Source organism: Cardiocondyla obscurior, unplaced genomic scaffold (assembly GCF_019399895.1).
Source record: "Cardiocondyla obscurior isolate alpha-2009 unplaced genomic scaffold, Cobs3.1 scaffold55_0_238251, whole genome shotgun sequence".
Taxonomy (NCBI): Eukaryota; Metazoa; Arthropoda; class Insecta; order Hymenoptera; family Formicidae; genus Cardiocondyla; species Cardiocondyla obscurior.
In genome coordinates, this window is record NW_027228798.1 from 52107 (window position 1) to 60000 (window position 7894).

At 56.9% G+C, this 7894-nt stretch overlaps 3 non-coding genes across 3 annotated transcripts in view; all 3 read left to right on the plus strand.

Annotated features, from left to right (window-relative positions):
• Positions 1 to 1813: 1813 nt before the first annotated feature.
• On the plus strand, positions 1814 to 3732 carry LOC139112792 (small subunit ribosomal RNA). The gene has a single exon (XR_011547446.1). It is a non-coding gene; the product is annotated as a small subunit ribosomal RNA (ribosomal RNA).
• Positions 3733 to 4941: 1209 nt separating this feature from the next.
• LOC139112789 (5.8S ribosomal RNA) lies at positions 4942 to 5096 on the plus strand. Its single transcript, XR_011547443.1, has one exon. It is a non-coding gene; the product is annotated as a 5.8S ribosomal RNA (ribosomal RNA).
• A 1385-nt stretch (positions 5097 to 6481) lies between these two features.
• LOC139112800 (large subunit ribosomal RNA) overlaps positions 6482 to 7894 on the plus strand; it is a 4095-nt gene continuing 2682 nt past the window's right edge. Inside the window, exon 1 of the ribosomal RNA XR_011547453.1 lies at positions 6482 to 7894. This exon is cut by the window's right edge and continues 2682 nt beyond it. This is a non-coding gene — a ribosomal RNA (large subunit ribosomal RNA).

Here is a 7894-nt window from a genome sequence, read left to right on the forward strand (position 1 = left end):
ATACGTGACGAAGAAATTTTGTATCTCGAGGACTCTGCCGTTCGTGCGGTCCGTACGTACCTCCGAGCCGTAAAACAACACGGAGCTCGAGATCTTTGACGCGGAGGTAACTACCGTGCGCCGCAGCGGCTAAGTCCGCGCGGCGTCGAAATTTCACCGCCGGCGCCCATATACCGCCGTGCGTTAGACCGTGCGTCGCCGACCGCCCGGCCGCTCGGTTCGGTACTGTAAGAGGTGTCGTCGCTGCGGCGACTCGTGCACAACACGGTGCATGCGAGCTCGCGGTCTGGTCGTACCGTAGCGTTACGGCGTATGTATAACCGAGCTCGGCGAAGCACTGCGGTGCGTACAAAAGTGTCGTTCGCACTAGAACGCTTTTTGAGAGAATTTAGCTTCGCGCTTACTACGAGAACTTTGGTTCTCTTTGTGAGATCTTTCGGGCGTCTTGCCGACATTCGGCCAAATGTGCGCCAAGCTCTCGGCGATCGTTTCGAGGCCGGATAGCGAAGGAATTGGTGAATACTTGACGAAGAAATTTTGTATCTCGAGGACTCTGCCGTTCGTGCGGTCCGTACGTACCTCCGAGCCGTAAAACAACACGGAGCTCGAGATCTTTGACGCGGAGGTAACTACCGTGCGCCGCAGCGGCTAAGTCCGCGCGGCGTCGAAATTTCACCGCCGGCGCCCATATACCGCCGTGCGTTAGACCGTGCGTCGCCGACCGCCCGGCCGCTCGGTTCGGTACTGTAAGAGGTGTCGTCGCTGAGGCGACTCGTGCACAACACGATGCATGCGAGCTCTAGGTCTGGTCGTACCGTAGCGTTACGGCGTATGTATAACCGAGCTCGGCGAAGCACTGCGGTGCGTACGAAAGTGTCTTTCGCTCGAGAGAGATTTTTAAAGTGTTTTGCACTGCGCTGAGTGCGAGAATTTCGGTTCTCTTTTTCGAGAGCGTTCGGGCGTCTTGCCGACATTCGGCCAATTGTGCGCCAAGCTCTCGGCGATCGTTTCGAGGCCGGATAGCGAAGGAATTGGTGAATACTTGACGAAGAAATTTTGTATCTCGAGGACTCTGCCGTTCGTGCGGTCCGTACGTACCTCCGAGCCGTAAAACAACACGGAGCTCGAGATCTTTGACGCGGAGGTAACTACCGTGCGCCGCAGCGGCTAAGTCCGCGCGGCGTCGAAATTTCACCGCCGGCGCCCATATACCGCCGTGCGTTAGACCGTGCGTCGCCGACCGCCCGGCCGCCCGGTTCGGTACTATAAGACACAGCATTGCCACGAGTCGGTGTCGAGAGACCGAATGGCTCATATGTGGCGCGCACTTACGTGTTGGACGCGCGATCGTCCCTCGCTTCCGAGCAAGCGTGCGGACGTATCGTTGCGCTTACCGAACATCAACTCCACGGATACGAGAGTGTCGGTTTCGGCGAGATCTTTGACGATGTCGCCGTTCCCGCTTACTTGTACGCCGTAGCGAAATAATTTTCAACCGGTGCCTCGGTGTTCTCACCGCTGGCACCGTTGAACGAACAGTGCTCCACGACGTCTCAGATCGGATCGGTCTAGCGTCAGGGCTAAGCGGCCTTACAAGCCGCTGTTATGGGTGAATGAGAACAAAATTTGATCTTTCATACCGTTAAGGTATATATAAATACGAAAAGCGTGTCCGTCGACCGGCTCGAAAAGTTCCGGCGGCATTAACGACACACGAAACGCGCACGGCTCTTCCTCGCGGAGTGTCCGTAGCAGCGTAGCGTTGTCTTTCGCGTTGCTCCACCGCGAGTAACCGCGATCGCACACACGAAGCTCCCTGGTTGATCCTGCCAGTAGTCATATGCTTGTCTCAAAGATTAAGCCATGCATGTCTCAGTGCATGCCGAATTAAGGTGAAACCGCGAATGGCTCATTAAATCAGTTATGGTTCATTAGATTGTACCCACATTTACTTGGATAACTGTGGTAATTCTAGAGCTAATACATGCAAAACAGAGTCCCGACCAGTGATGGAAGGGACGCTTTTATTAGATCAAAACCAATCGGTGGCGTGCGGATCTCCGTGCGTCCACCGTTTATTTTGGCGACTCTGAATAACTTTGTGCTGATCGTACGGTCCTAGCACCGGCGACGCATCTTTCAAATGTCTGCCTTATCAACTGTCGATGGTAGGTTCTGCGCCTACCATGGTTGTAACGGGTAACGGGGAATCAGGGTTCGATTCCGGAGAGGGAGCCTGAGAAACGGCTACCACATCCAAGGAAGGCAGCAGGCGCGCAAATTACCCACTCCCGGCACGGGGAGGTAGTGACGAAAAATAACGATACGGGACTCATCCGAGGCCCCGTAATCGGAATGAGTACACTTTAAATCCTTTAACGAGGATCCATTGAGGGCAAGTCTGGTGCCAGCAGCCGCGGTAATTCCAGCTCCAATAGCGTATATTAAAGTTGTTGCGGTTAAAAAGCTCGTAGTTGAATCTGTGTCGCACACCGTCGGTTCACCGCTCGCGGTGTTTAACTGGCGTGATGTGGGACGTCCTACCGGTGGGCTTAGCCCCGCGAGGGGCCGCCCAAACTAATATCCCGTCGCGGTGCTCTTTACTGAGTGTCGAGTCGGGCCGGTACGTTTACTTTGAACAAATTAGAGTGCTTAAAGCAGGCTATCCTCGCCTGAATACTGCGTGCATGGAATAATGGAATAGGACCTCGGTTCTATTTTGTTGGTTTTCGGAACCCCGAGGTAATGATTAATAGGGACAGATGGGGGCATTCGTATTGCGACGTTAGAGGTGAAATTCTTGGATCGTCGCAAGACGGACAGAAGCGAAAGCATTTGCCAAAAATGTTTTCATTAATCAAGAACGAAAGTTAGAGGTTCGAAGGCGATCAGATACCGCCCTAGTTCTAACCATAAACGATGCCAGCTAGCGATCCGCCGAAGTTCCTCCGATGACTCGGCGGGCAGCTTCCGGGAAACCAAAGCTTTTGGGTTCCGGGGAAAGTATGGTTGCAAAGCTGAAACTTAAAGGAATTGACGGAAGGGCACCACCAGGAGTGGAGCCTGCGGCTTAATTTGACTCAACACGGGAAACCTCACCAGGCCCAGACACCGGAAGGATTGACAGATTGATAGCTCTTTCTTGATTCGGTGGGTGGTGGTGCATGGCCGTTCTTAGTTGGTGGAGCGATTTGTCTGGTTAATTCCGATAACGAACGAGACTCTAGCCTGCTAAATAGGCGTACCTTATGGTATTCGAAGGCCCCGGCTTCGGCCGGCGGGTTTTTACTACCAACGTACAAACAAATCTTCTTAGAGGGACAGGCGGCTTCTAGCCGCACGAGATTGAGCAATAACAGGTCTGTGATGCCCTTAGATGTTCTGGGCCGCACGCGCGATACACTGAAGGAATCAGCGTGTGTTCCCTGGCCGAAAGGCCCGGGTAACCCGCTGAACCTCCTTCGTGCTAGGGATTGGGGCTTGCAATTGTTCCCCATGAACGAGGAATTCCCAGTAAGCGCGAGTCATAAGCTCGCGTTGATTACGTCCCTGCCCTTTGTACACACCGCCCGTCGCTACTACCGATTGAATGATTTAGTGAGGTCTTCGGACTGGTGCGCGGCAATGCGTCGGCATTGCCGATGTTGCCGGGAAGATGACCAAACTTGATCATTTAGAGGAAGTAAAAGTCGTAACAAGGTTTCCGTAGGTGAACCTGCGGAAGGATCATTAACGTTCCGGAGGTCCTGCTGCTCTGTGTGCACCGTTCTCGTGACGAGCGCGCAGCGGCCGGCGACTGCATGGACGAGGAACCGTACGCGCGCACGGTAACGTGTACTACGTTGCCTGCCGCGATACGGGGCAGACAAGCTAGAACACGACTCTGCGAGTTGTGTCGAGAGTGGCTGAAGGGGCGCAAAATCTAATCGCACGCGAGACATCGCGTCTTCCGAGTCCGCGCCGCCTTCCCACTCCTCGTCGGAGCGTCCGTCGCGAGACGCGACGCTTCGCTCGAGCAAAATTGCGAGATCGAGAGGAGAGAATAGTTTATGCGACGCAACGACCGCGTGCGCGCTCACACGCCGCCAACGGTGGCGTGCTGCGGTGTGCGCCGCATTCGTCGCCGTCGTATAAGAGAGGATTGTCGGTCGGGACGAGTGTGTCGAGATCTCGAGAGCTCAAAGCGAGAGAGGACCCCGGGCATATTGTGGAGAAGAAGAGAGATTCGAGAGTTGTACGCATTGCCGTATTACGCTCTTTGCATTCTCTCTCTCTCGTTTCCTGCGGAGATTCTCCGACTCTCTGTCTCTCGCGCGCTTCGAACGACCTGTTGCGCGGACCACCGCGCTCAGCGCGCCCCTTAGCCGGGGCTAGCGCGGCCGGTTGGTCTCGTTGTGCGAATCCAGGAGGAGCGCGAAGGTGCATCTATATGCGCGCCCGCTCGCGGATCAGGATCGGTGAGAAGGAGACTACGGAGGCGCGCTCGCGCGCTGCCTCTATCTCCGCGATTCGGACGCGTTGCGGTGCGCGCGAATGCGCCGCGTACCGGTGGTAACCTATGCTGCCGCGTCGTCGTGCGCGCCGGGCGAGGAGTGGAGAGTGCGACGATTCTCGCCGCTGCTCTTCCTCCGGTCCCGCGCGCGCGCGATCGCGCGCGCTGAAGGGTTCGTCGAATATGCTAGTCATTTTCGACCCCGATGGTTTTTCAAAGAGTTCCGCCCCGGCTCCCGCTTCGCGAGAGACGCAACCTCTTGGTTTTCGCACCGCGCCGACAACCGACGTCTCCCTCTCTCTCCATTATTGTGCCGTAGCCCCCGTAACAGGGGCGGCGGTCCGCGCGTGCTCGGACGCGCGGCCAGGCTGATCGAAGGGCCAAAACGAAGAAGACGCACATTGTTGTCTATTCCTTGATAGAGCGTACTTGGTGCGCGAAGGAACGATTACCCTGAACGGTGGATCACTTGGCTCGTGGGTCGATGAAGAACGCAGCTAATTGCGCGTCAACTTGTGAACTGCAGGACACATGAACATCGACATTTCGAACGCACATTGCGGTCCACGGATACAATTCCCGGACCACGCCTGGCTGAGGGTCGTTTTATCGAAGACAAACTGCTTGCGCGCGCCGTTTCGACGGCCGCGTACGAGCGATTCGTTGGACGTTCGCCCGATCGCGGCGGCCGGCGAGAGAGTTATACCCGCATCCACGAGAAAAGAGAAGAGAAGCGAGGAGTCGTCGATGACGCCTTCCCCGGGGTATCAGGCACACTACGCACGCTATCCACGCGGCGAGTTGCTGGATTCCATCAGGGTTTTACGAAGGCTCTCGCGCTCTCTGCGCGCGCTCTCTATACTCGCGGAACGGCGGCGTACTCGCGCCCCCGTTGGGCGTCGTCCGAAATAACGAGGTTTGAGGGTCGAACGAATGAACGACGACCGACCGAAAGATGCGATCGAGAATCGCAGAGAGACGCACGCACGCACACACGCACGGGAGGGAAGGACGTGCGCGGTGGTGATAAACGTGGCGAGCTCTTGCAAGGAGTTTATACGTTATACGTATATACGCGCCGAACGAAAAAGAGTAGATCTGCCTCTCGCGCGCCGCCGCCCGGAGTGAAACAAGCCGACAATTCGTTCGCGCTTGTACTCCCGGAAGGTGGCCTGTGTGCCGCTTGCGGCGCGCGCGGGATCCAAGGCTGATCCACGGAGAAGTAGTTCATAAGGAGCGCGGAGAACCGAGTTTGAGTTTTCCTCTCCTTCTTCGAATGAAGATCGGAGAGGAGAATAGAGGCCGCGAGATAATCGCGCGCCTCCTCGTTCTCCTTCTGCACAGAGCGCATATCGTCGCTTTACCGCCGCCAACGCAAAGGAAACTCGAGAGGAGGGATTTTAGAGATATATACGACGAAGCAAAGATACGAGAGAACCTGACCGTATTATAAGAGAGAGAGAGAGTGGTCGTCGCCGCTGCAGCTGCTGCCGGCCGCCGCCGCAGTCGCGTTGCCGACGCCACCACGACGCGCAAACCGGCCTCCGACGTTCGCGTCGGGCTGGCTGGCCAGTTGTCGTCGTGGTCGGTTGGTTGGCGCGCGCGGGCGCGCGGATCGCGGCGCGGTTGACGCAACGTCGACGAAAGACCACCACGCTCTCGCGGTTGTTCTCTATGCCTCGTTCGTTTTCTCATTTTCCCTTCGTCTCTTCTTTCAAATATTTTGCGTGCACCGATCGCCCCCTGCGCAGCAAAAGTGTGTGCGAGGTGAGAGATCGCGCGCGGGTCGACCGCGCGTGTTCCCGAGTCCACGAAAGCGCTATGTATGGTAGCAGCTCTTGACCGGGGCACGCGGCGTAGTCTAACCAAGCGCTCGCGCGCGGCGTTTCGCCGCGTTGCGTTTCTCTTTTCTCTCGCGTCGTCGTCGTCGTCGTCTCGCCTTCTTCGTATTATATATATATAGTACAGCCTCACGACAATTTCTTTTGACGACCTCAGAGCAGGCGAGATCACCCGCTGAATTTAAGCATATTATTAAGCGGAGGAAAAGAAACTAACCAGGATTTCCTTAGTAGCGGCGAGCGAACAGGAAAGAGCCCAGCACCGAATCCCGCGGTTCCGCCGCAGGGAAATGTGGTGTTTGGGAGGGTCCGCTTATCCCGAGGTGCCGCGTCGCGTCCAAGTCCATCTTGAATGGGGCCACTTACCCGCAGAGGGTGCCAGGCCCGTAGCGACCGGTGCGCGTCTCGGGAGGATCTCTCCTTAGAGTCGGGTTGCTTGAGAGTGCAGCTCTAAGTGGGTGGTAAACTCCATCTAAGGCTAAATACGACCACGAGACCGATAGCGAACAAGTACCGTGAGGGAAAGTTGAAAAGAACTTTGAAGAGAGAGTTCAAGAGTACGTGAAACCGTTCAGGGGTAAACCTAAGAAACCCAAAAGATCGAACGGGGAGATTCATCGTCAGCGACGCTGGCTTCGCGTCGGTGGGCGATGCCCCGCGGGGCCTCACGGCTCGCGCGCGGGCACGCTGCCGCGCGCCGATGTCCGGCGTTTTCGTCGTCGTGCACTTCTCCCCTAGTAGAACGTCGCGACCCGCTGGGTGTCGGTCTACGGCCCGGGTGCGGTGTCTGACGCGTCGCCGGTAACACGGCACGCCGTCAAACCCTCGGTCGCCCGGCCGGCTGCCCGGCGGTACACGCAAGGTATCAGGCCGCAGCTCACACACGCGGGAGTGCGTCGAGGCCGTCGCAAGCGCGCGCCACGGTACACGGAGGCTTACGGACCTAGCGCCGTCACCGGTCCTGGCCCGCTGTTGGTCGTACGGTTAACCTTCGACAGGCCTGCAAACGTTCCCGGGGCAACTCGGGGACCGATACCGGTCGGCGCCGCTACTGCTTTGGGTACTCTTAGGACCCGTCTTGAAACACGGACCAAGGAGTCTAACATGTACGCGAGTCATTGGGATCAGCGATACCTAAAGGCGTAATGAAAGTGAAGGTCGGCCCTGGTTGTCGACCGAGGGAGGATGGGCCGCGTCGCGATGCGGCTCCGCACTCCCGGGGCGTCTCGTTCTCATTGCGAGAAGAGGCGCACCCAGAGCGTACACGTTGGGACCCGAAAGATGGTGAACTATGCCTGGTCAGGACGAAGTCAGGGGAAACCCTGATGGAGGTCCGTAGCGATTCTGACGTGCAAATCGATCGTCGGAACTGGGTATAGGGGCGAAAGACTAATCGAACCATCTAGTAGCTGGTTCCCTCCGAAGTTTCCCTCAGGATAGCTGGCACTAGGCCGTTCCGCACGGAACGCGCGCGAGTCTCATCTGGTAAAGCGAATGATTAGAGGCCTTGGGGCCGAAACGACCTCAACCTATTCTCAAACTTTAAATGGGTGAGATCTCT